Below are 27384 nucleotides of genomic sequence, written 5' to 3' on the forward strand. Positions count from 1 at the left end.
CAAGCGCCCAAGCACTGCTCCCTGTCCCTGCATGGACAGCCAGGTCACCTGCAGCATTGCCCCAAAGCCAAGCATGCCTCCCTGGATGCTCTCCTGTCTCCTAAGCAGGTGCAGAAGGACAACACAGGGACCAGCTACCCACTGCTCTGTTCAGCCCTCAGGCAGCCCTGGCTTGCTGCTGACCCGTTCAGAAACAGCCCAGCGAGCACCGATTTGGCAGCAGCAGGGGAAGGAACTGCTGTTTTTTTGGAGCTTCCATTTGTTTGGTTAGGAACTGGAAGAAGAAGTAATTTTTCAAGGAGCTTTCAAACATCACGGCAATTGAGTGTTTGGCCCTGGTGGGACTCTCACCTCCTCAGCAAGGAGCAGCATCCCAGCCCCGCTGCTCCTTCCGGAGCGGCACCGTGGCACGTGCAGGCTCTGTGCTGAGCTGGGGGCCACAGGGGAGGTGAGGGTGGCATGGCTCCCAAAGAACTGTGGGCAAGAGCCATCTTTCTCCTGCTTCAGAGAGTCCAGAGACTCACCTCCACTCCTCATCCCCCTCCAGCAGCTCTGCAGAACACCATGAAGGTGATGCTCAGCAGCCTCACCCCATGACCCAGGGTAGGATCCATATGGAGCAGGGGATCTTTCTGCTGCCTCAACAAAACCCCCAAACACACACAGAAAACATTGTACTGAGCAGTTCCTGCTTTCCCTGCCTCACCTGCAAGTGCCTGGGCTGTGCAGGAGGTCTGGGCAGGCTGACACCATGCCAGCCCCTGCAGGCAGGGGCCAAGCAGCACAGGGCTTATTTGCTGTAAGATTTCCGAGAGGGAGTCACGACTTGGGCAACTTGAGCAGCAAAAGGCAGCATTTCAATGGGTCAGAGATTTTCTGACCCAGTGCTGAACTGCATTCCCAGGAACAAGAGAAGGAGCTGATTGAAAGCCAGTCTGTGAAGTCCCTCCAGAGCTGGGAATAAGGGGCGCAGGACAGAGAAGATCACTCATCAGAGGCTCCTCAGTCACTGAGGGGCAGATCAAGTGACCGGGAACAGAAGCGGCCCATTATTGGCTTCAAAAGCAAAGAATGAGAAGTCAAAATGACATTGAGACTGTCTCACAGTAAAATCCCATTCTGTATGCCAACTGCCCAGAGATACACTCTGCAGACATGCACCACTGCTTCCCTCTGGGAAATGGGCTGACCCTCCCTGACCACTGCTCCATCCCCAGGTCTGTGGAGCTGCTGGGGAGAGGCTGCCTCACCAAGCTCAACCTGAGGGCTGCAAGGGAAGCTGAGGTACATTCCTGTGAGTGCCCTGCTGCAAAGTTCAAGCTCCATCCTTCCAAAAGCTGCTGGGACTTCCCTCCTGATCGTGCTTTTGCAGGCGAAGAGCTCTCAGAGACCAATACAGGCACTAAAGGATACCAAGTGCCAACAGAGAAGCGATGAAATGGGAGTCAGGCCTGGAGCTCAGACCAGTAGAGACACTAACTAGTCTAAACCTAATCACTTTAAGCTCCCAAACACAATGAAGGGAGCAGGGTACCTCTACCCACGCTTTCGCAAGCATGTTTTCCCAAGAGGCACAAGCCCTGGGAACAGGAATCCAGGACCTCCTGTGGCAGCTGCTGGTGGTAGTGTGTGTCCATGAGCTCTGCAGTAGCCTGGGGAGACCAACAGGATCTCCTGAGGCTGGAATAAATGGGGGATCTTTTCTGTGAGGGTCTCCAGCAGAGCAAGAGTTACAGCACTGAAACTTCCTCCCACGCACCCAGTGCTCACGCCCTGGCCCAGAATGAAGCAGAAGCCAAGCCCTGGACACAGCCACGGAAATCCACAAAGCTCAGTGAGAAAAGCATGACAGAGGTGGGAGGAAAAGCTGGGAATTAACATTTAAACAAACATTGATAATAAAAAAAGGGGAACAAAAAAAAAATAATAACCTATGTCAGAAAATGCAGGCATCACTTATTCCGGGCTTCTGGTCTCTAGGGAAAAACTTCCTGGTGTCCATAGCAACACATTGCCAAGCCCCTGCATCGGCAGGTCTGATGGGAGGACGGCAGAGGAAAAGGAGCCAAGGATGGAAGAGATGGTTATAGCTGTGTTACACCACAGAAGGAGATGGAACTGATATGGTCGCTCCCGCCTGTGCCCATGGCGGCGGGGAAGGACCCAGCTTAGGGAACCATCTCCCTCCCGCCCGCTGGCTTTGTTCAGCACTACACCCAAAGCTCCCTGATTTGTGATTAACCTCCAGCCCATGCTGGAATTTTGTCCGGGAACATTAACGCATTGTGTTGTTGGGGCTCTGCTTGTTTTCCAGCCGGCAGCTGCCCGCCTCGTGGCCTCGCGCAGGAAGTATTACACATCACTACAGCCCTGAGCAGAGGGACAGCTGAGCGGGGCAAAGCTCATTACATCCAAATAATCCAGTAATAATGTAAGTAGCATTAGTGGCCTTGCAGGCCGAGATGCAGTGGCCAGGGCAAGGGGGTGGGAGCTGCCCAAGGAATGCCTTAATCTCACCCCGGTTTGCTCCTGCTTTTGCTTATGGAGCGGCTGCTGGGCGAGCTGGCTCCCTCCAACAGTTAATGCATTTGTGCTCCACACTCATACAGAAAGGCTGCCCAGGGCCAGGCTCCCGCAGGGCTGTGCCCATGTCCCAGCTGGCTCTTGATCTGCAGAGCCCCAGGAATGGCAGTGAGCTGCCACGGGGCTGCGTGGGCACTCGACAGATTTCCCACTGATCCGGATTAAGGTGGCACCTCCGGTCAGGGATTGGTGCCCCGTGCAGCCTCAGGGTCAGGCAGTGGCAGCCGCACACAAGTGAGGGAGTGGGTGACCTGGGCAGGGGAGAGACCCCCAAACAACACCCATGGCTGCCCAGAGGAGCCCTGTCACCCAGGAGAGCAGAGGGACCCTGCCCAAGGGATCCTCCAAGCCACTCTGCAGTGAGCAAACTGCAAGTTCCTGCTGTGCATCCCTGGGCAATCCCCCTCCTTCACTTCAGAAGGGTCAACAACCTTGTTTGTCTTCCTGTCCTCTTCCTGCACCGAGTCCCAGCCCTCCACTAAGGAGCAGTGGGATGGGGAAATGCTGAACCCTTATGCTGCCTCTGGAACGCTCTGAACCATTCAGGGTTGACAGAGGATAATTCCCATCTATCTTGGAGGGTTTGCAGCTCAACACCAATGCAAATAACAAGGTGGCTCAAAACAAGCTCCATCAGCAGTTTGGCCCCCCTCCCTCCTACCCAGGCAGCCCCATGTCCCACAGCCACAGCAAACTAGTAGCAATCCAGGAGCAGAAGCTGCACAGAGACAGCCAGAGGCAAAAAAGATCCATCCATCCTACCTTGCTGAGACCAAACCAGGTGCTGCTGGTTTCCCACCTATCTCCCCCTCCCAGCCCATTAGCCCTCCAGGAAGGTCTATCAGGTAGAAGCTCCTGCAGGTGGGGTTTGGATCATTAGCAACAGGAACTGGAAGCTCCCACCCAGCTCTGCCTGCCCTGACACTGTGTTTGCTGTCAGCCTGTTTATGAGACAGCATCTCCACAGGGGAATGGGGATGCCTGACTTAATTAATTATCAGTAATTAATATCTGCACAATGCTGGGAGAGCCACAGGTGAAGGGGACTGTGGAAAAGCAAAGCATTCATCCTGAAATTAATAAGGAGAGGCAGTGCCACTGTGGGAAACTGAGGGGAACTGTGGGTGCCAGGGGGCGATGCTGGGGCTGAGCGTTGGCACATGCAGTGAGGGGTGAACGAGTGGGTGTTGGCTGTGTGCAGGGAAGATGTGGGTGTCAGCATGGGGTCCAGCTCCAGAAATGCTGGATGTGAGACCTGAGTTGGGATGGATGCTGGGAGGGGAGGGGGAGCAGCAGCAGCAGTGCTGCTAGGCAGATGATGTTGGCAGGAGTCCTCACACCTCCACGGGGCTGAGCTCCCTTCCAGAAGCCACTGCCTTCCACTCGTCCCTGCTGCTTCCCACTCCTCCCAGCTGCCTTGCAGTGAGCGATTCCCCACAGTCATCCTCTGCACGCTCCCTGCCCAAACTGGGGCTGTAAATCATCCTCTCACAGAAACCCACTGGGGGTGGTGGGACCACCGTGGCACAGGCTCCGTGTGGGATGCGGCTGCCCCGGGGAGGGTGAGGGAAGCTGGGCACCCCTACTGGGTGCCTGAACCCTGGGGTGGGCACAGCTGGCAGGCCCTGTGCCCTCGTGCCCCCAGGAAAGGGCCAGTGCCATGGCACTGGGTGAAGGCGAGGAGGGGGTCGGGAGTGTGGCGGGGCTGGGGCGGCTCAGGAAGAGGAAGCCCAGCCCTGCCAGCACACCAGTCCCACAGGCGTCAAGGCTGAGGGGCGGCAATGACTGGTCAGAATGGAATTTTGCTGGAAGCACTGGAGGCTGAGGGAGAGGCTGGGGTGAAGCACTGGTGATGGGACACAGTGTGCTGGGCTGGGGGCAGAGAGCGAGGGGGCTGTAAAAGAAACCTCCGCTGGGATATGAGAACTCTGGGAGCCTGCACCTCAAATCCTCTTGCTGCAGCAGGGATTGAGGGTGACCTGGCTGGCTCCAAGCCCCACGGGAGATGAGGGCGAGGGGGAGGATTTCCCCTCCAGGCAGGAGCTATGCTTCGTCCCAGGGGTGGCCAGGGAGGAAGGGTGGGACCTCCAGCAGCCACGGGATATGGGTTTCTCATCAGCAGCGGGGCTGAGGGCTCCTGCCTGCTGTCCTGCAGCAGCCAGAGAGCTTGGCCACAGCCATAAAAATGCCTTGGGAGGAAGAGAAAGATAGGCTTGGAGCCAAATGATGCTGGTCCTTCAGGCAGGCATGGGCAGAGCCTCAGCCTGGGTCCTGGGGGGCTGCCCTTGACCCTGGCATGCGGAAATGTGTCTGCTCCAACCACCGTGGCTGCTTGTCCACCACAGTTCCCTGCTGAGAAGGTGATGGTGGGGAATAGTTGAGAGCTGGGTAAGGGGCTCAGTTGAAGGATCAGCCTGGAATAAGTGAAGAGTCCAGCAGTTGGGATGCTCAGCTCTGGTGGTGAATCTGACACCTCCTGTGACATCTGCATGGCCATCTCGGTGCTCAGGCAAACGCTTCCCATTGAGCTTCCACAGATAAAAGTCATTTTGATCAAGGAGAGAATGATATATTTACCTTTGCACAAAATATTTTCTCTTCTGATCCTTCCCCTAAGTAAAATCCAGAAGCATTGCATGGCTCCATACTTAATATTTACATTTTTAAGCAGGCCAAGTTCTTCCAATAAAGGCACAGGTTGAGGACAGGTACCATGGATCTGCTGTGGGATAGTTTGAGCCTGGAGCAGCTCCAGCTGCTGCTCTGAACATTTACATTGCACCCATTGCTGTTCCCACGTGTGTGGCACAGGAGTGGGCTGGGACAGGCACTGGCAGGGAGTGGGGCAGTGCAGGGAGCGTGGGCTGGGAGCAGTGGGGACCTCACGCAGAGCAGGCACTGAGATATTTCCAAGCCATCAGAAAACAGCTCTGTTAGTCAGCTCGGAGTGTCGTGCAGGCGGGATTACAAACCCCCGTCAAGTCCACGCCAGCCTCTCCTCTCCTCTCCTGGCTCACAGGCAAAGCCATCTGCGGCTTATGGCTAAAAACCTCCAGCGTGTCGCAGCTCCTAATCCAGCCGTAGGCTTCCCTAATTAGATCATGACCAATTATTGCTCCCACCTGCCTCACGCTGTCCTCTTGCCCCCCCTCCACCGCTGTCACTCCTGCACTGTGCATCTTCCTTGGCATGACACAGGACACAAACAAGCTGTGGGTGCTGCGAGGACGCCACCAGTGAGCTGGAGAGCCAGATGCCAGCACAGGCAAGGGCACAGGGCTGCCAGCAGCAGGACAAGGCTGGGATGGGGATGCTGGGCCAGTACCGGCATCATATGAGGGAGGGAACTCTCTTTAGCTGGGTGTTGCAGGGAGGACCTGAATGAGTGGGGCTGGATATCACAGGGGACAAAGGCAGCTAAGCTTGTGCAAGTCCTTCCTTTGCAGAGGTAGGTCAAGGATGCAGGGCAGTGGTGCCAGCCCTGCATTCCCATCCCACAGTACCCTCACTGCACCCCATGTGCCACAGCTGGCCCACTTCCTCTTCTGGGAGGGCCATCAGCTGGGCAAAACCCCTGCCACAGGCTTCTGAGGAGCTCAGATGTTTGCTCCGATCCCACTCTAGCCCCCAACTCTTGGGCACACCGCAGATTTGGACCTCAGGATGCTCACAGGCTCACTCCCTGACTTGTCAGGACAGTGGGTGGGAAGGATGGGGATGTGGAGGTGGGCATGGCCCCAAGAGCTGGCAGCACTGTGCTCTGCACCACATGGGCAGTGCTGCCCAGGCAGAGCAGCAGAGTGAGCAGAACCAGCTTCTCTGCTCTGCTACCCAAGCTCCCAGCACTGCTCTGGAAGCAAAATAACCAGTGCTGGGGTGCTCCCCAGAGCTCATGTCCAACTGGAACTGGGACAAGGCAACTGTCACTGTTGCACAGACTCTGTGGCTGGCCAGTGACATGGGAAGGTGCCCAAAGGGATGCCAAAGCTTTGTACATGGGCATGGCAGGACAATGTACCAGGGTGGGAGCTGCTTTGCAGGGGGCCACACTGCTACCACTGCAAAAACACTGAGGAGGGAGGTCAAAAACACAGCTGGGAGAGACAAAGGAGAAGGGTAAATAGAAACAGAGAAGGAGAAAAATAAAGAGGATAGAAGGAAAAAGGAAAAAAGATGGAGCAGTGAATAGTGAGGGCCCTGTCTGCACAGCAGAATTCATTTCTGGCTGCGTTCATGGAAATTATCCTCCAAATGTGAGCATGGAGGAAGCACTGATTGTCTCCTCAGGCTGACCTGGCCACAGGCAGCTGCCTGTGCCTGCCTGCAGGATGTTTACTTCCCAGCATGGGCAGCACAGTCAGGGCTAGAACGTGCCAGGAAAACCCAAAGACCCCACTGCTGACTGAGGCTGCAGCAGGTTTCACCTCCTCCCCTGCAGGAACCTGCAAGCCCTCTGGAACCCCCAGTCCCAATTCCAGCAGCACCATGGCCTGTCCTGAGAAAGGGGCCCTGGGATCTGCCTGGTTTGCTCAAAGTACTGACTGCTGCAGCTGTGATTTTTTCCAGATTCTCAACAAAAAGAGGAAAAAGTTGCCTCTTCTAGTTCTTGGAGCTGCAGGGAAATTTGACAAGCTCAGTGCAGAGCAGCCTGACAACAGAAAACCTTGTGTAGAGTTCACGAGCTTCCCCAGCCTGACAGCTACGCCCTGGGCTGCCCAGAGCCGGTGAGTCAGGAAGCACACTGTGTCCCAACAATTCCCAACCACCCTCCTCGGCAGTGGCCACCACAGGAACCAGCCCACACATGGCATCCTCACACACGGGGCTGCAGCAACACTCACACCCAGAGCATTCCTCTAGGGAAAGAGGTCCTTTTGCCACTCACCAGGCAAAGGAGGAGAGTGAGTGCCCTGCCACAGGCTCAACAGTATCCTCAGCCTCACACTGATCCATACCATGGGAGGGTGCCCAGAGCTGGGTTGCATCCCTTGTTATCTCTGCTCTCATTCCACCAGCAGTGCCTGCTCAGAGGCACCAGGGTTTTCACCAGCATTCACCTCCTATTGCAGAACCATCCTTTAAAGCTAAATTGTCACTCACCAGTCACAGAAACTAAATAAATGAAGAAGTGGAGGGCTTTATGGCACAAGCCTCCCCTGCCTGGCAAGTGCTGTGGCATCACCTGGGACCTTCACAGAATCATTTAGGTTGGAAAAGACCTCCAAGACCATCAACCTATGACCAAACACCTCCTTGTCAACTAGACCACAGCACTCAGTGCCACATCCAGTCTTTCCCTGAACACGTCCAGGGACAGTGGCTCCACCACCTCCCGGGGCAGCCCCTTCCAATTCCTGACAACACTTTCTGTGAAGAAATCCCTCCTGATGTCCAACCTGAACCTGCCCTGGCAGAGCTTCAGGCCATTTCCTCTTGTCCTGTCACTATTTGCCTGGGAGAACTAACACCTTCCCTTTCCTGAAAGGACCCTACCAGGATGGCTGCATGGAGACTGGAGGAGGGCGAAGGGCCAGGAGTGAGGCTGTGCACCCCACGTGTGGGAGCTCAGGGGCACAGAGCTCAGGAGGGGGCTGAAGCAAGGGAGGAGGCATTGCAGGTATAACACTGGAAGATAAGAAGTTCAGGTGTGTGTTTGAATACCTGTGCTTGCAGCCACATCAGTGCACGGCCCCCATGGCATGACATGTGCCCTCCACACCGGCTGCTTTTCTCCCATCTCCAACAAGTGCTGCTGGGATCTTTTTTCCCACATAATACTTGTACAGCTTGTCATGGCAACGAGATCTCCTTGAACTGCAATTGCAGCCAGGATGCCTGGTGCTCACACTGGCCTGTCTGCAGGCATCATGGAAGCCCCTTCCAGCAGAGCTCTAGGCTCCACAGACCCCCAGACTGGGTGCAACTGGGACCCCCAAGGGAGGCTGCTGCCTGCCTTCCCATGCCAGGCCCAAGCTGCCCCTCAGCCAGGATGGAACTGGGATTTGGGGATTTTTTGCAACAACTAACAGACAGCACCAGGCAATTCCTCCCATTTGATCCCCTCCAAGAAGGGTCTGTGGGATGCTCAGCTCTGCTGTGCTGGGCCAGCTGCTCCCCACCTTGTCGTGTCTGTCCCCCCAGCAGCATTTGCAGGAAGCATGAAAGAACTGGGTGATGCAGGGGAAGGAAGGCTGTGATCCAGCCGTGTTCCCTGCAGGCAGGACAGGGGCTGGGGCTGCTCCTCCCATGGTCACCCTACTGGGCACAGCACTCTGTGCTGCAGCTAAAATCATGACTGCTGCTCCTGACACAGTGCTTGCACCAGGATCTGCTCTCCATGTTTACAGAATCACAGAATCATTTATGTTGGAAAAGACCTCTGAGATCATCGAGTTCAACCTGTGACTGGTCACCAGCTTGTCAACTAAACACAGCACTGAGTGCCATGTCCAGTTGTTTCTTGGACAACTTCAGGGATGGTGACTCCACCACCTTCCTGGGCAGCCCCCTCCAATGCCTGACAACCCCTTCTGTGAATAAATTCTTCCTGATGTCCAACCTGAACCTGCCCTAGCAGAGCTTCAGGCCATTTCCTCTTGTCCTGTCCCTTGTTCCCTGGGAGAAGAGGCCAACACTCACCTGTCTATAACCTCCATTCAGGTGGTTGTAGAGAGTGAAAAAGTCTCCTCTCAGTCTCCTTTTCTCCAGGATGAGCCCTTCCAGCTCCCTCAGCCACTCCTTATATGACACACACATCCTCATCCTAACACAATATCCTAACACACATCCAGAGTGCCTGTCTTCCTGGGATCCCAGGCTGCATCCCAAACACACCAAGTGCTGCATACAACCACGGAGGGATGAGGGGTTCAGCCCCTCTGAAAGCTTGTGGAAAAGAGAGCCCCCAGTACCTGGTGTACCCTATCCATAGGGTACATAGACTGAACATGCCACAGCTGCCTGCATATCCTACCTGGAGAGCCCAGGCTTCCCAGCAGGTGTGGTATTTCCACTGAGTGTGGGGCTGGAGATGTAGTGCTCGACAGGGAATCACAGGCTCTAGGAACAGCAGTAAATCTCCAAAAGGCACAGCTCAAATTTCAGAGCAACTATTTAATTCCCCTCCCTATTATCCCTGAGAATATTTTAGTAGTTCTTGGTGTCTTGGGGAGAGGAAGAGAAAGGATAGATTGCATTTTAATTAATAATTGCTGAAATGCATGGCTGGCCAGGGCAGGAGCCACAGTGAGCCCAGAGCAGAGAGCTATGCCAAACAGAAGGAGATGGCATGACAGACCTCAGGTGCCAGAGGGCTGGTGCCAGGTCCTGCCCCAGTGTGTCTCCAGCAGGACAGCTGAGAGCAGCCCCCTGTGCCACTTTCCCAGGCTGGAACAAGGATGCTCTGCACCTCTGCAAGTCAAGAGGCCACTCTCCTTCTTCCTCTTGAAATCTCTGCTTTAGGACTTTAGCTGGTCCCAGCCCTGCCGCTCACATCCTGCTCTGACACAAGGTCAGGCTCACAGAGGAGTCCCAGAATAGCCCAGTGATGGGGGAGCTGCCTCGGTGGTGAGGCTGGGGAGTGGACACCGTGGTGGCACACCAGGCTGCACAGCACAAGAGCACAGGCAGCTGTCCATTTGCTTTGCTTTCAATAAAAAAGGAACAGTGAAACCATGGGGGAGAGGGAGTGAGAGGTATGTGTGAAAGCTGAAGGAGAGATGGAGGATGCAGACAGCAAACCAGTGTCCCCAGGGGACAAATCCACAGCACATGCACTGCCCAGAGCTCTTCTCTCTCTCCCTCATCCCAGCAGGAGATGATGGAGATGCTGCACCATGGTGGAAGACACACACACTTGTACACCCTGAGCAGATACCTGCACACAAGCACATCAGCTCAGCACTCAGGAGGCTGCTGAGATGCTGGATCTGGGCCCAGAAAGCCAGAACAGGTCCCTCTTGAAGGGCTGCCTCTTGATTCAAAGGGTCAGCTGCAAATTAGGAAGTCTGATGAAACAATAAGCAGCAGGGGCAAAGCCCAGAGTGACACAGAGATGCAGGACCCAGCAGGGAGCTGCCAAGAACCCCCAGCCACGTGCTGTTTATCCCAGCCCTGCACTGGGCAGGGGGGGGTCACAGCCCTCCAGGTCCAGAACCCTCACAGCACCTGCCAGGAGAGGACAGACTGGGCTCCTGTGGCACTGCACAAAACCCAGCCTTTTACACACAAAGCCAAGGACAACATGGCCAGGAACACAGCGAGAGCCCAAAAACACACTCCTGCCCTCTCACCCCACACGCATCCCCCTGGAACATCCCAACCCCAACCTGCAGCCAGAGGTATCCCAAGCCTGCCGTGTGCAGGCGGGCACTGTGCCAGGGCTGCTCCCACTGCCAGCATTTGCCACTGCTCCTACTGGCTGCTGCTGCCCAGCAGATGTGCAGCACTCTCTGAGCTCAGCATTTTGGGCTGCAAAAAGGTTTATTTGAGACGGGTGAGGAGAAAACCCTGCTGAGAGGCTGAAGATAGGATTTCATCCTTACATCTGGTTCAGCTTAAAAAGTCTTGCCTGAGCTGTTATAGATGCAACAAACAGTGTACAAGCGAGGGGGCGTGAGGCGGATGATGTACACAGGCACGTTGCACATCCATGGGCTTCAGCTCTGCCTATGTCTCAAAGCAGGGCTGAGGTGGGAATAGAGATACCCACCCTGGGAGAGGGATCTGGGTGAGCACAAATCCACCTGAGCAGTCACAGAGACGAATGGCTGCACTTGGCAGCCCTCTGTGAATCCCAGGTGGAGCAGGACCACCTGAGGACACACTCTGGAGGACACCACACTGCAGTGTACAGCCAAGCCCTAGGTAGCAGCTTCCCTCTGTCCATGCTGCTGGACCCTGCCATACCCAGGGCACACATGTCCAGTGGGGTGACACAGTCCCAGTCCCAAATCTTCAGTGCTGCAGAGCAAGAGCAAATATGAAAGGCTTCCCCATGTCCCCTCCTCCACTGAGGTCACCCAGTGGCCAGGTTGGACAGGGTTTTGAGCAACCTGGTCTAGTGGAAGGTGTCCCTGCCCATGGCAGGGAGTTGGAACTAGATGATTTTTAAGGTCCCTTCCAACCCAAATCATTCCATGATTTTTTGACATCCCCCTGCCTCAGTACACACAGCCACTGTATCCCACCCATCCTCTGAGCGTGGGACCAAACTTGAGCTGCCACTCCCAGTAGGAACTCTGGGCCACCCATGAGTCCCAGCAGTTCTACTGCTGCCCTTGGCCACCCCAGCTTCTCTCCTGCCCACCTAGGGAGAGGACCTGGCAGGGTGGTCTCGAGGGAGACAGCTCACTTGGCAGCCAGGCACCGGCCAAAGCCCATCTCCTCCCCCGGATTTTATTCATGAGGCGTGACAAGTGGGTGAGCCACAGCCAAACAACTCACCCAGCAGCCTCAGCCTGTGAGAACACAGGAGGAGCGACCTTGACTGTGGGCTGGACCCAGCCCCAGCCCACACAATGCTATTTTTGGCTCTAACTGGGCTGGACAGGTTTGGGGGGTCCATGCAAGGGATACTCTCGAGTCCTAGTGTTGAGGGGTGCCAGATGTGTGTAGCAGAAGAGTCTAAACTTGAGGTCGTGGCCAAAAGATGAAAATCCTGAGCTCATCGTTTTGCTGAGGCCAGATTTCCTGCTAAATAGAGTCTGTGTTTAGTGCTGGGAGACAGTCCGGGCTGTGTGGGAGTGCTGGGAGCCCAGGGGACTCTCCCCTCGCTGCCAAAGCCCACCCACTGCCACCAGTCAGAGAGGCAGTAGCCTGGGCGAGCTTTAGCAGGAGGGACTCATCCCAGCTGAAAAAAAACACCCAAAAAACCCCAAACAGAAAGCAGCAAAGGGGCTTTCTGAGGAAGGGAAAGGGCAAAGGAGTTGTCAGATGGTCTCCGACACGGTGGCATCCCCTGCCGGGCCCTGGAGGGGGCTGTGGAGTCAGTGCCAGGGTGTCCGGGACAGGAGCCGACACAATGGAAACATTCAAGCTCGTTCCTCGCACGCACACGAACGCGCCGGAGACAGCCGGGACAGAAAGGAGCTTATTTCTGGCTGATGCGTGGAGGGATTTTCTGTTTGCTGCTGTGTTTTGTATTTGCAGCTTCCCGTATGGAAATGCTTTTTCCCTTTAACGTCCACCCATGAGCCCAGTGGATTTTGTTGCAGTTTCCAAAACATATGGTGCATACATCAAAAACATAAAGGATGCTATATTTAAAATATTACAAAGAGAGCCAGGAGCTGACATTTTTAAACTAGGGCAGCGTCTGAGAGTGAAAAATGTGGGGATTTAGGATTTTCTATGCCAGATCAGAGAGACAGCCCCATTCGATGAGACAGAGCCAGGTTGGCAACCCGCCACCTTGCAGCAGACTGTTGCTTACATAGTCTGGTACCACTTTTGGGAGAGGATCCACCCGGTCAGTCTGTGCCTGCACCCTGGTACTTCCAAGGGGCCTCAGTGCTGCTGAGTCCAGCACATCCCTGCCCTGATTGTTGAGTTTAATGTCCAGCCGATACTTGGCAAAGTGGTCTGCACGTGATGCTCTGGAAAGACAGCCCCAAACCATAATGCACTGAGCTCATTTCTTACTGGTTTCTTCTGAGATCGGTTGATTCCCTGATGGGCTGAGAACCTCCTGCATTACCCCACTAATCGCTCTGTGTGCAGCATCATTTATCTGGCCAACACAAGCACTGCAAGGGAGAAAAATTCATGCCTTTTGCAAGCACAGGTTAGAAGAGCAGAGGCTTCTCCATGTCATTTCTCCAGGCTGGGGCTTGTTTCTCCTATTCTACAGAGTGCAGAACACTCACTTGTTTTATTTTAAACCATATTCATGCTGGCATTGTAACTCCAACCTGGGAGACTGCGTCATAGCCAGGGAATGAGGGGTGTTGGATTTGCTATTTTTAACCCTTTCTACTCCAGGGAGTGAACTGAAATCAGATCTCCATCCAGAGACACTGCATAGATATTAATGCAATGAAATGGGAATTTGGACTAGGGGTGGCAGCTGGCAAAGCGAGCCCTGGCGTCACAGAGGGGACAATCTCCCCATAAATAGGATGCATGGAAGGGATATATATTACAGTGCAATTTCAATGCCATCAGCACGTGCTCAGAGGGATGGGAGGCTCCAGACCAGCCGCCCCCCAGCCAGTCCCATTCCAGAGGATGAATTACAGCTCAGGGCTGGTGGTAAAACACCATCAGGAGCTTCGCTAGCAGGCTCCAAATTCCTCTATCAACTCTTATATCCTGGGAAGGTGATTTCTAAAACAACTGGGATCTCTTTCAGCTGTGCTCCTGGTAGCGGGGGCAACACTGCCCAGGGCTGCAGCAGGAAGGGCACTTTCACATCCCCCTGGAGCCCTGCTGAACCATCAAACCCCCTGCAAACCACGGGGTTTGCAAACATACTCCTGCAGTGCACTAATACAGAGCATCCCACAAAAACTGTGCAAACCCCTTCCAGAGCAGTGCTCAGCACTGCCCCTGGGGAGTCCCTGTGGCACAGAGTGTGTTTACTGCTTTCCTTAATCTATTGTGATCCCCACTCTAATTATGTTAAAGGTAGCAAATGGAGCCTCTAAGTGGTCATAAAAAGATTGTATTCACCCCCCATGGAGCTTATTTGAGACACCTGGCCAGGCATATGGGTGGCAGAGAGGGGAACAGAGCAGGCACCAGGGCTCTGCCGGTGGTGGGGTGCAGTGGGGGACAGCCCTGTGCCAGGGAGAGCCCAATGGCCACCAATAAGTTTCACAGAATCACTTAGGTTGGAAAAGACCTCCAAGATCATCAGAGTCCAACCTTTGACCAATCATCACCTTGTCAACTAGACCAGAACACTGAGTGCCATGTTCAGTCGTTTCTTTAATACCTCTGGGGACGGTGACTCCACCACCCCCTTTGGCAGTCCTTGTGGTGTTTCAGGCACCACAAACACTGCAGGACAGCACAAGGCATCAGAGAGAGATGCTGACTCTCAGGACAGTACTAGAAAACATCACATCCCCAGCCCCTTTGCTGCCCAATGTCCATCTCACCTACCCCATCCTTAGTGCTGGTGGTTGCGGTAAAACCCCGTGGGACAGAGAATCTTCTACAACCTCTGAAAAGCACACACTGTGAGGGCCAACAGAAGGGTACCTCAGAGGGGATACTCTCCTTGCAGCAGCACCATCCAAGGCCTCTCTGAGAGCCACTGCCCCAACCCATCTACCAGAGGTAAAAGGTGGGTTCAGAGGGAGGAAACTCCCTCCCTGCCATGCAAGGATGCACTAAGCAGTCCCTGGGACAGAGAAGACTGGAGTAGTTACAGCCCACCTCAGTGCAGAGCCAGTGTGGGGCTCCTGGCAGCCTGTACCTGCAAGCCCCGCCAGTGTCTCTAGCACACGTAGGTGTGCACAGCCAGCCACCACTGCAGACAGGCACCCCCATTCCTCCACTGGCAGCTGCCGCAGGCTCGGGTCCATCCTGCTGCCCTGGAAGGGGCAGATCCCTCCTGAGCTCTGCGAGAGCTCCCGCAGAGGCTGATCTCACCCAAAGCCATTAATGTTTAGCTTCTGCCATGTGTGGGTTTCAGTTGGCCGGAAACAAAAGCTCTCGCTATTAAAAGACAGCAGTTTTTGTTCTTCTTGCCATCTGTATGTTTGTGTATTTCCCCTACCACCATAATTAGCAGCTGGGCTCCAGCCAGGCTCAGGGGGAGATCTTAGTAGATGTCTTCCCAGCAATTTGAACAGCTTCATCGTTTCTTTTATGGCTCCCCTAGTGCAGTCCCATCACCAGGATCATCACAGCCCAAACTGACACCCCCAGCTCCCCAGCACAGGCAGCAGGGATGGGACTGCTGTATTCCAAACAGCATCAGCCTTGGCAGCTGTGAGGGCCAGCACCCTAGCAGCACAGGTGAGGACCAAAACCCCTTTCCATGAAAGGTACTGGGAGGTTTTCCATGCTCCCACCAGCTCTCCAGCAGGGACCCACATCACCAGAGCTCTGCCACACTGATCCAGCTCTCTCTGCCCTCCCTGGAGTGCCCTAGCTGCATACTAGTTGCAAAAACAAGAAGATAAATCAGTGTGGCCCCAAAACCAAACAAAGCCCAGCTGATGTCTGGAATCTCCCTCCAGCTCTGAAGGAAGATGGTAGCACCATGCCCCACTGGTCTAGGGCCAGCCACATCCTCTCTGCAGCATGTCTCCACCTTCCCTTTCCCCTTCCACTAACACTAAGGCTTGGAAAGTCAGGGCAGCTGGCCCAGGGGTGGTCAAGACTCAACCAAGCCCAAGACAACCTCGGTTTCAATCCCAGGCACACACTGTTAAAAGCCCTCACATGGGTTTTTGGCAACTGCTTCTCTCCTCTTTGCACACCCACAGCCCTGTGCCTTGGGCAGCCCAGGATGCTCCAGAGGCACAGCCTCCTACAGCTGCTCCTGCTGCCCTCATTGCCACCCCCAGCACAAAGACAAGGGCTGGGAATGGCCAGGCACAGCACTGTTTCTGAAGCACTTGTGTCTGAGCAGCACCGGCAGCAGGAAGCCACGATGTGCCGGGTTGTCCACATGGGACCACAGGATGGGAACGTCGCTGTTCCTGTAACTGCTCTGCCTTGGCAAACCATATTCTGGTTTCAGGCTGTCTGATAAACAGACTTGAGCTTGCACATACACAGACATCTGCCTGAGGCAAACAGCAGGACAGAAATGAACAAGCAAATTTGGCAAGTTTATGTGAATTAAATGTGCTTTTAATTGAGATTTATAGTGGGGGTTGCAATAGCAATTGATTATCAAAATCAGATTATTTATGGGGGTTTAGCAGCTATACAGGAGATTAATGTTGTTTCCAGAATAAATCCTCAGTAAATGTATGTTTCCCCAGTAATCAGCTAATAACACGTCATCCTAATTATCTCATGAAAGGGACACAGAAATTCTGACAAATACTGAAAAGATACATTGTCATCTGCAAACTGGCACCAGAAGGCCACAAGCTGCACTCTGCCTCCAAACCACAGCTCCACTGGTGTCTTCCCACACCAGACCATGGGCAGGGGATATAGCCTTAGTCCTCTACATGTCATGGGCAAAGACAAGATCCAGGATCCAGACTTTGCCCAAAGGCACAGGGAGGTTTTCACCCCAGGGGCCTGAGCCCAGCCAAGTCACCACAGTCACTTGCATGATGACAGGTGAGAATCTCAAGAGAAGAAACAGCACAGCTCCTAGGATGGAAGAGGAAGCTTATTCCCCAAAGGAAATGTACATATCATGCAACAAAATACAGCTCTGTATTTGTATTTGGAGAGAGATTGTTTACATGAGCACGTAGTGACAGGACAAGGGGGATGGCTTCAAAGTGAAAGAGAGCAGGTTTAGATTGAGTATTGGGAAGAAATTCTTGGCTGTGAGGGTGGTGAGACCCTGGCACAGGTTGCCCAGAGAAGCTGAGGCTGCCTCATCCCTGGAAGTGTTCAAGGCCACGTTGGACAGAGCTTGGAGCAACCTGGTGTACTGGAAGATGTCCCTGCCCATGGCTGGGGATTGGAATGAAATGATCTTTAAGGTCCCTTCCAACCCAATCCATTCTGTGATTCTACGATTCCTACAGTTTTAAACTCACTGCTGGAGGTGGTAGTGCCCTGTTCAACCCAAAGGGACTCTCTGTGCTGCAGCAGCTCCTCTATTTTCCTTAAGTAGTGTTTGTTCATTAAAAAATATTTATCACTCATTTTATTGAAACATCTCTGGTAGAAAGAGGCTAATAAAGCTGTGCCATGGAGCCAGCCCTGCTAGTTCCTCCTCCAACCCCTGCACAAGGTGCTGCACAGCCCCATTCTGAGCTGCTGGGGGCCACCCTATGCCCTATGCTTTCCTCTCCATGAGGACATGTCACAGGGATGTCCCCAAGGACCTCCATCCCAGGAAGGAGGTTGCAAGACAGCCCCTCTGAGGGGCAGGAAGGTGTCTTGCCACTCCCCATGGCCAGGGCTAGCGCAGGACCACTGCTCTGGGATGCAGAGATGCTCTGGCAGTCACCATGGCAACCACAGTACACAGCCAGGCGAACAAAGCTGACAGCAGAGAAACAGAGAAAGGGAAGAGAAAAGGAAGGTGGGGTGGAGGGGGGAAAAAAAAAAAAAGGAAGAAAAGCAAATAGTCTAAAGTCATGGAGCAAAGGTTGGGGCAGGAGGGAGCGATGGAGTGGGAAAACAACTGTTGTGGGAGATGGAGACATGCCTTCAGGCTGCTCACCTTGGGGTGACCTCCAGCCAAGTGACCCAGGTGACCATGTGACTGAGACATTTTCTGTTGGCCCCACTGTCCCAGCAAAGGATTCCTCCAGGACATGGCATGTCCCCCTGCCAGTTCCCAGTTCTGAGGCTGTGCTGTGGAGGTCCTGCTACAGTGCAGGAGGTGGCACCTGCTAGAGACCCAGGAGGCTGTCAGGAGCCCTTCCACACCCTGAGGCAACTCTCAAGCCTCAAACTTAAGAGATTCTTAAGGTGATGGATGGGTGGATGCCAGGGCCAGGTTATTCAGCACCTTTCTTCTTCTAGCAGCACAGATGGATTGGCTCAGCTTTTGGGCCACAGCACACCACATACATCATGCTAGTTCAGGGCTCTCCCACTCTGCCCTGGTTTTAAGGTCCAGGCACATTTCTCAGCCCAGCTGTGCCAGCTCTTTGTCCTGCTGCCTTCCAACTGGAGCAGGGTTGCCTGCATCTCCTGAGCCCCCAAGAAGGCATTTTAGGTGTCAGAATACCAAGACCCTTCAGAGTAACAGCCAGTTCCAAGCCTACAACAGTGGGCCATCTCCATGGCTGGTTGTGAAAGGAGCCTGGAGGCACTGGAGGGCAAAGTACAGGACACTTAATTGCATGGCTTGGGACTCACCTGACCCCCTAACCCAAGGTCAGAGTAGAAGGCAGGGGTGCAACCACAAAGACATTGACATTGGCCCTTGTGCTGCAAGAACACGAGCTGCATCCACATGCTCCACTCTCCTTTCTCTGCCCCACTTCAAAAGCAGAGAATTTAAAAACAGACATCAGAGTTTGGGTCCAAAAGCAGCAACTACAACCTCTCTCAGCAGGAATGGAAAATAACATCCCACTTGGCTGTTTATTCTAATGAAATAACAAATCCCAGAGGGAAGCTCCCCCTCTGCTGAGCTGCCCTGAATGGTAAACACAGCCACTTGCAGGCAGAGAGCAATTGCTGAGGTGGTGCCTCAGCCCACCAGTCATGGGGACAAGAGTGGGTACCCAGGGAGCAGGAAGTGGTCAGTGGGGTTTGCTGTACATGGAAACCTGGCAGGAATAGGAGAAAGATGAGAAAACTCTCAGGAAAAGCACTGGGTAAACCAGCTCAGCCATTTTAGCGATGGGAAAATGAGAGGAACCACTGAAGTGATTGACACAGATGCCACAGGAGCTGCTGGTGCAGGTGATGGGCACCCAGAAAGCTGTTGCTGTGGGAGAGGAGGCCCTATCCCTACTGAGGCATGGGGATGTCTCCACAGGTAAAAGCACACCTCTGCACCAGAGTGACACTCCCAAGAGGGCTTAATATCCCCCTCAGCCACATTCTGAGCCTCAGCTGGTGGGACATGGGGTTGAGTAGCAACAGGGTCAAGAGATGCCAGTCAGGTCTTGGTGCCGGGCAAGGAAAAACCAGTCTGGGGGCAGTGGGGGATGTGGCAGGACGAGGTACATCCAGAACAATAAACTCCCATGAGCGCGCGAGGGGTTTGGCACACGTAATCCTCTCCCCTCCTCCTTCCCGCACTCGTGCTCTCCTTGGCTCCTGCACACGCCCAGAAACCCGACTTCAAAAGGAGGGGGGGGCTGCCAGCGCGGGAAGCGTCAGGCAGGCAGACACGGCTGTCTCCTGCTAAAAGCCTTTGGTGCCTTTCATCAGGGCTGGGGGAAAAACCAGCCTTCAGCCGTCAGGCTGGAGGCAAGTGGCCAAGCCCTGGCATCAGGTCCGGCTGCCCAGCAGCCCTTTGCCCCCGACACGGACCAGAGATTTAACACTCCCTCCTGGACAGGGTGGGTTTAGCCTTCCCCATCCCACCTCCCTGCTCTACAAGCATAAATAAATCCATCTGTGTACAGTAAGCACCAGAGATCCTCTTAACCCTCCACGCTCTCCGTTCCGGAGTCAGGGCTAAGCGCTGTCCTCCCGTGCTGTAGGCACAGGAATTGGAGCATTCCTCGTTAACAAACCCATTCATGCAGCTCAACTCACCCACACCGAGGTCACGGCTCCCTTCCCTGCTGAGATGTCCCTCCCAAGCCGAAGCGACAGTCTGTCCCCAACAGCCTCTGGAAGCCACTTCTCCCAGCTCCTCATTAGCGACAATTAACAGGCAATCAGTGGGCCCAGCAGAGCTGGCACTTTCCAGGGAACAAGTCTCTTTTCAACAGGGGAAAATGAACACGTGCTTTGTTGTGCACGCTTTTGGTTAAATGAGCCAAAACCTGCCTGCCAAGGAACAGAATTATCTCCCAAACTGGACCCTTTATGCCACCTGACCAGCCAAGCGGGCAGTGAGGGCTGGGACAGCTGCAAGTTTCCTCTCCTGGCCAGTCCCCTCACTCTGGAGACCTGCAGGATGCTCTCAGCAGCCCAGTAAAGGGCAGGCGAGGTGGAAGCAGGGACCAGGGGTAGACATAGAATGGTTTGGGTTGAAAGGGACCTTAAATATCATCTCATTCCAATCTCCCTGCCATGGAGAAGACCTTCCACTAGACCAGGTTGCTCCAAGCCCCATCCAACCTGGCCTTGAACACTTCCAGGGATGCGACAGCCACAGCTTCTCTGGGCAACCTGTGCCAGGGCCTCACCACCCTCACGGCCAGAATTTCTTCCTGATATCTAATCTAAACCTAGTCTCTGTCAGTTTGAAACCATTCCCCCTTGTCCTGTCACTCCAGGCCTTTGTAAATAGTCTCTCTCCATCTTTACTGAAGGGTCCTACAGGTACTGGAAGGACACAATTAGGTCTCCCCAAAGCTTCTCTTTTCCAGGCTGAATAACCTCAATTCTCCATCCTTTCCTCACAGCACAGTTGCTTCATCCCTCTAATCATCTTGGTGGCCTCCTCTGGACTCACTGCACCAGGTCCTCCCTGTGCTGAGGACTCCAGAGCTGGGCACAGCACTCATGGTGGGGAGGGTGACAGGCACTCGCCAGCAAGGACTGTGCTGCTGGTTCAAAACCACCCACTGCTCCCCTAGAAGTTATTTCAGACCAGGTGAAAAGCTCCTCAGAGTCCACAGAAGCCAACCAGGGCAAGAGACACCTTTGCACCCTTCCCAAGGAGGAGGCTGCCCCAGAGTTTGGCAAAGGAGATAGGAAGAGACCTCAGCATCCACAGAGGGGGGTTGGACTTGGACTTCAGCTCCCATGCCACAGTGTTAAAAAAGCTGTGGGCTTGAGAAACACAGCGAGATGAGCACACACAGCAGCATGCTGATCCACCCTTTGCGAGAGGTCAATGCAAGGATCAGGCAGCACACAATCTCCAGCTTCACCATTGCCCAGACTGGAGCCAGGCAGGGCCAACCCAACCCAGCCTCTGCTTCCCTAGGTTCTTGCCTAGCTGATGAGGAAGGGGAAAAAATAAAAAAGACAGGAAAGCAAGAGGGAGACAGCCTGGATATGACAGACTGGCGAGTCTGACAGAGGAGTCTTGTTAGCAGCATTTTTCCCTGCAGTTCAAGCAGTGGCAAAGCCAAGGAATGCTTCCCAAGAGCCTCCACCAATGAGTTCATTTGCACAGGGCTCTTTTATTGCCAGTGGTAGAACAGGGGTGGGCAGCAGCACTCCAGGGGCCCAGGAGGACAGATGGAGCAGTGCTGATGGCTCCTGCCACAGGACAAGCTCAATCCTCATCCCCCAGGATGGGAAGCTCTTGTTATCTCTCCAGATACCTTTCCTGCAGCACAAGGGGTGCATCTGACTCCACACTGTGCCTGCCAAAGGCTGAGCTTGGGGTGTTTCATCCTGAGGCTGCAGCATCCTGAAGAGAGTTCACACTGCCTTGTGCCACTGGATATTGGGACACAGGTCTGGGCCAGCCAGGGGACAAGAAGGGGCCCAGGGATGTGGGGATCAGCAAGGGCCACCTCAGACCTCCACCAGCTCTCCAGGGGAAGGGGGGAAGAATCTGGCAGATCTCTAAGCTGACTAAGAGCTCTGAGTGCCCAGTGGCTCTGCTGTACCAACTGCAAGCCAAAACAATTAGCATTTCTTGGAGACACTCTGTGTAATCTTCCCTGAGTGATGGGTAGAGCTGCCACAAGCACAGCAAAGGGCCTGGAGCCACTTCCCAGGACCTGGGAGACGCTGTGCTGGCAGTGACGCACAGCAGAGCTGGGCTGTCCCACTCCAGGGGACTCCTGCCAGCAGCTCTGGGACTGCTGCTCCAGCCAGGCACTGGGGAACTGTGCCCTCACTGAGCTCCAGCCCCAGTCCCACCACCATCAGATCTCCCCTCTGGGCCCTGCAAGCTGTCAGGCAACAGAAAGCCAGGAGACAGAGCAGAGAGGCAGCTCTCAGCATCTTTCCTGGAGCACAGCCCAGGTGGGAAAGGCCACTGCAGGGAAATCCAGGGCCAGGACCGACCTCATCCATCAGCTCCCAGGCAAGGCTCTCGGTCTGAGCCTCGAGGCAAGAAAGGAGCACAGATGAGCCTGGAGCTGTTTGGGGAATCACGCAGGAGCAGCAGCTGCAGCCAGCCCTGGCCAGCCATTCAAGAGTCACAGATTATTTTTAACAGCTACTTGTAGAATGTAGTGAGTGCCTGCAGGAGAGACAGCCCAAGCTGATGCTCACCCCATCCCTCTCCCCAGCACGTGCAAGGCACATATCTCACAGCCAGGCTTTTTATAGGGTTTCCTGCTCCCGCTGGGCACGCAGCTCAGCGGCTCGGTATGACCACACCACCCCCTCCCTCAGTAATCACTCACATGCCGTTCACTAAAGTCTTTCCATTCCCTCTCTAGCTGTTTCCTCTTCTCTCCTTATTAGGGATCCACCTACCTATCCATCTTCTCATTCTCTCCCCCTCCGTGGCTATTTTTAAGATGCCATAAAAGCTTTCAACGAGTAGCATCCTCAGGGATGAAAGGGATTTTATATGTAGCCCATCACAAGGAGCCATCACCACATAACTCACCATGCAGGCAGTGACTTTTCTTTTTTCAAAAGCAGGGGAGGGGAGAACAGCCCCACTCAGTTCCTCAGCTCTCCCTGGCCAGCTCACCCAGAGCAGCTCTGCCAGGCACCTCCTGTTCCAGAAGGAAAGGATCAGGTCCAGCTCACTCCACTCCCAAGGTGGCAGCTGGGCCAGATGGTGTGGCAACAGTGCAAGTTCTCTCAAGTAGCACCTGGGTGTATGAAGGGATGGTTTTGCTTACTGGTAAGAGGCTCCAAGCTGGGGATCATCCAGCTTCATGCCTCAGCATCTGCCACCAGATGAAGGAGAGCCTCCTCGCTGAAATGATGGTTGTGGTTCTCCCTGTATGCCCACATACATGGAAGCTGCTCTACTGCTTGGTTCATGGTCAAGAGCTGAGGGAAATGTCAGCAAAACTGTCTCCAAAGGCACAGCCTGCCCCAACTACCAAGTCTCTGGCCACAGAGTCTGGACAGATAGGGAGGACCAAGGTTTTCCTGATCCATACAAGCACCACACCAACATCACGAATCCCTCTTTTCTCTCCTTGATCTGGTCATTCCCTGTAGAATAGCTGCCTTCCCCTTCTGTCCTAAAACTCTGGCCAGAAACTTGACACACATGCCAAAGACACCCCCTTACCCTGCCCCATCCACACCACCTGCACCCCAGCGCAGCCTGGCAGGAGCCAAAAGCAGGTTGCTGCATCTCTGCCGCAGGGGAAGGAAGGCTCCCCGGCGCAAGCTGTCACACTGCCACTGCCAGCGAGGTGTGGGCACACTGACCCAGCCTCAGGACACAGCCTCGGCGGCTGCCAGCTGAGATTAGGCTGTGCATAACCTGAGAGGCGTCCCGCGGCGCGCTAATGCGATGACACGCTCGGTGTCACCGGCGGGACCCGCGGGAGCACTTCTCACCACGGGCTGGGTGTGCCCGCGACGGAGGCACCGGGTCCCCAGGAGCCTGAACTTGGTCACATCCCTCCCAGACGATGCTCGGGTGACGTGGCTATTTATAGCACACGGGAAGTTAGAGGGAGCTCATCTTACCTTGCTCCACCTTCTTCATCCTCCGAGCAGCGGGAGCTGATGCGGAAGGTGCGGAGGCAGAGGGGGAAAGCGGGAGATGGGGAGGGACACCCCAGGGCACAGCACAGGAAAGGAGGGTCTGCAGGGACCAGCGCCGAGCCGTGATCCGAGTGCAGAGGAGCGCCAGGGAAGCCTGTACTCTATCACACTCGAGGGCTGCTGCGATACGAGCAGAGAGAGAGAAAATCCGGAGCAGAGCTCCTGCTCAGGAGGCAGCAGAAGCCGGTGCCGAGCTGCATAGCCATGACCTGTCTCCCGTGGCCCTGCACAGGTTTCTGCCCCACGTGGGCTGCATTTGGGCTGGGTGATGAGAGCAAGTGGGGTCTGCACCACCCCTGGAGTGGCTCTGGGACCTCTGCTTGCTCCAGCCCCCACTTCTGTGGGCTTTGGCTTCAAGGAGAGCCTTCCCATGCCTTAGCTGTACTCAGCACCTGACCACTGATCTCTGGTTCACTGTGGGTACCTGCTGTAGGTCCTTCTGGGAGCCCAGAGATCTCTTTGCTCCTGTAGTCACACACAAGCATCCTGGATGGTGCAGACCTTGCAGCCACCAAAGCCTGCTGAGAAAGTCACTCACTGCCCCAGCCAAGCACTGCTGCAGCCAGTGCAGCCAGAGGTTATTTTACCAAGAAGAGCCCCCAGTGATCCAGTGCAGCAGGAGACAGGCAGGGCAGCAGCAGCAGCTGCCAGACGAGCCCTGACCCAGCTCTCCCTCTTGGTCAAGGCAAGGAAGCCCCTTTTTTCAGAGAGGGGTTGCTGGTGGGAGGCAGCTGCCTCTCATGCAGCTCTGGGGCACGGATGGGCTGCAGCTCCCAAAGCACAATAGAAACAAGTTTCACAGGCAGCTTCCTTCCCTCCTCCTTTTCTAATGCTTTTAGCAGGGAAAGGTCCTTGGCAGGAGGTGAAGTACAGCCTTGGGCCATCCACCCTGCTGGGGACCCTCTCTGCCTTCACTGAGAATCCAGGCTGGGGAGCAGCTGTGCCTGGGAGATTCCCACCACAGTGCTCAACAAGTCCCAGCAGCTGCTGCTGAGCCAGAGAGTGACCCACCCAGTCTTCTACTAACTTTAAAAACAGCTCCCCTTCACCACCAAGTGCATCTGGGCTGGGTAGGGCTCCCTGGGACACCTCTGCACAACAGGGTCCCTGGGGTGCAGGGGGTGGATGTCAGCAGAGAAGCAGCAAGATCTCGGAGAGTGACGATTTACAAGAGCACATAGTGACAGGACAAGGGGGATGGTTTCAAACTGAAAGACAGTAGGTTTAAGTTAGGTATTAGGAAGAAATTCCTCCTTGTGACACTGTTGAGGCCCTGGCCCCGGTTGCCCAGAGAAACTGTGGCTGTCCCATCCCTGGAAGTGTTTAAGGCCAGGCTGGATGGGGCTTGGAGCCACCTGGTCTCATGGAAGGTGTTCCTGCCCATGGCAGGGGCTTGGAATAGGATGATCTTTAAGGTCCTTTCCATTCTGTGATTTATGATCTCCAGGTAGTACAATTGGGGTGCTGGGAAGGACAGGCAGGGCCTTGCAACGTGCCTTTCACAAGCAAGATGCTACAAAAGTGTTTCTGAAGGGGGCTGTACCACAGGGCCTGGCACGTGGACTTTGGAAGCTCACACTGAGTCCTGGTTTACATTATGCCTGTCTGATCTCTGCAGCCTGGCCATGTGTGCCTGAGAAACAGTCACATAACTCACTGCTGTGAGAACAGGTCAAAACCTGAAACTTAAACTTTGATTGCAACGGACTCAAGCTGGGCTCTGGGACTGGCATTGTACCAGCAAAGCCCTTCTTGCCCCAGAGCACTGTAGTGCTCTCCAAGATGTGCCATTTGTTGCCAAGAAAGAACAGAAGCCAACGGGATGGCTTCAAAGCCTCAAGCACCTGCTCCCCTCTTACACTGTCCTGTTCCTTAGAGAAACATTTCCCCAAGGAATTGTCCTTGTCCAAGTTGTCCATTTGTTCAAGTCTCAGAAAGAAGATGATTCAAAATGGAAATGGAGTAAAATGTCCATGAACAGAAAAGCAAATGATGCCTGGGGCTCAGAGGACCTTGCCAGGACAGAAAGGGCAAGAAGAAAGGAAGGTCAGACGGGCTGCGTAAGGAAACCAGAGTACCAGCTCCTTTTTTTTTTACCCCGATCTCTGCCTCAGGCAATGGAGAAAGCACATCAATTCCCAGGCCAGGGCTTATGGCTGATACTGATAAAGCACTCAGAAAAACTATACCTGAGCTGAAAAATGCACATATAAACTGTGGGCTATCAAACACCTGAGCCACCACCAAATAAACGGGAACTGTGCATAGATCAGCTTGGTCCTCTTAATCTTTAAGACAGCCCTTTCCTAGAAAGCAGGACATGTCCACTGGGGCTGTGCAGCAGTGCACTCCAGCTCTTCTACTTCCCCAGTGATGTACTGAGCCCACAGACTCCAGAAGCAGAGTTGCTGGGCACAGGAGAACTTGGGACAGTCTGTCCTCCAAGCAAGAACCACCTTCCCTGCTGCAGGCTGCCAGTCACCCTGCCAGCCTTGCCCTGAATGGCTCACAACCAAACTCCCTGAGCCTGAGGCATCTGGACTTGGGCTCTGCCTTCCCTATACCCACTGTGGTCACTCCTCAATCCCTTTCATCTTTCAAAGATGTCCTTCTCCCACCCAAGTTCTTGCCATCACCAGTTTATCCCCAGGATACTTTCTGGAGGTCCTGCAGTGCTCACAACTGAGGCACTGATGTATTTAGACTAAAAATATCTAATTATACATTCCAACCACTTCCTTATGGCACCATTATGACAGGACTGCAGGGACTGGCAGCAACTTGGCGGGTTTGCCTTCCCTCCTTCTCAGCTTTGCAGAGAGCAAAGGCAGCACCACACGGACTCCTTGCTGATACCAGGACAGCCTGTCATTAGTCCAGCCTGCTGGCATCACAAATACCATTATCTGGCTAAACCAATCATCACTTTATCACTAGAAAATGTGCTGTTTATTTTATAAGAGCATGGTAGGCCCTTGAAATAATTCAATTGCTTCAACTGATCTTACAGCACGCACTCCACTGGCCTGCAGGGCCACTTTCCATGGCTTCTGCTCTTCAAAGGGCAAGCTGCCAAGAAAAAGGGTTTGCAGGAGAGCCTGAACGAAGCTTGGGGAGAGAACAGAGTCCATCCACCAGCCCGAGGACAAAGAGATGCTGCCTGGGATCTGAATTTTCTGGCACCTAAGCAAATGCAATGGATGATTGTCCCTTTGCTAGGCTGCCTAAGAGAACCAAGGGGACAATTTGTATCTGATTGTTTGTGGCGGCAGAGTCAGGCTTGGGCATTAATTGAGAGGACCAAAATGTGGGCAGAGAGTTTGGGAGTTTCCCTTGGTGCCCAAATTCTGCAAAACACACTACTCATCACATCAACAGGCTGATCCCTCTGGATTCACTGCACTTCTGAGCACAGAAAAAAAA

General features: G+C 54.3%; 1 protein-coding gene across 6 annotated transcripts in view; it reads right to left on the bottom strand.

Annotated features, from left to right (window-relative positions):
- The window catches only part of ABLIM3 (actin binding LIM protein family member 3), a 53278-nt gene that overhangs the window by 21078 nt on the left and 4816 nt on the right, over positions 1 to 27384 (bottom strand). The gene's annotated exons all lie outside the window — the stretch shown is intronic.

The sequence above is a fragment of the Manacus candei genome, unplaced genomic scaffold, assembly GCF_025592945.1.
Source record: "Manacus candei isolate 608988 ecotype Guabito, Panama unplaced genomic scaffold, ASM2559294v1 h1tg000037l, whole genome shotgun sequence".
In the NCBI taxonomy this organism is placed as follows: Eukaryota; Metazoa; Chordata; class Aves; order Passeriformes; family Pipridae; genus Manacus; species Manacus candei.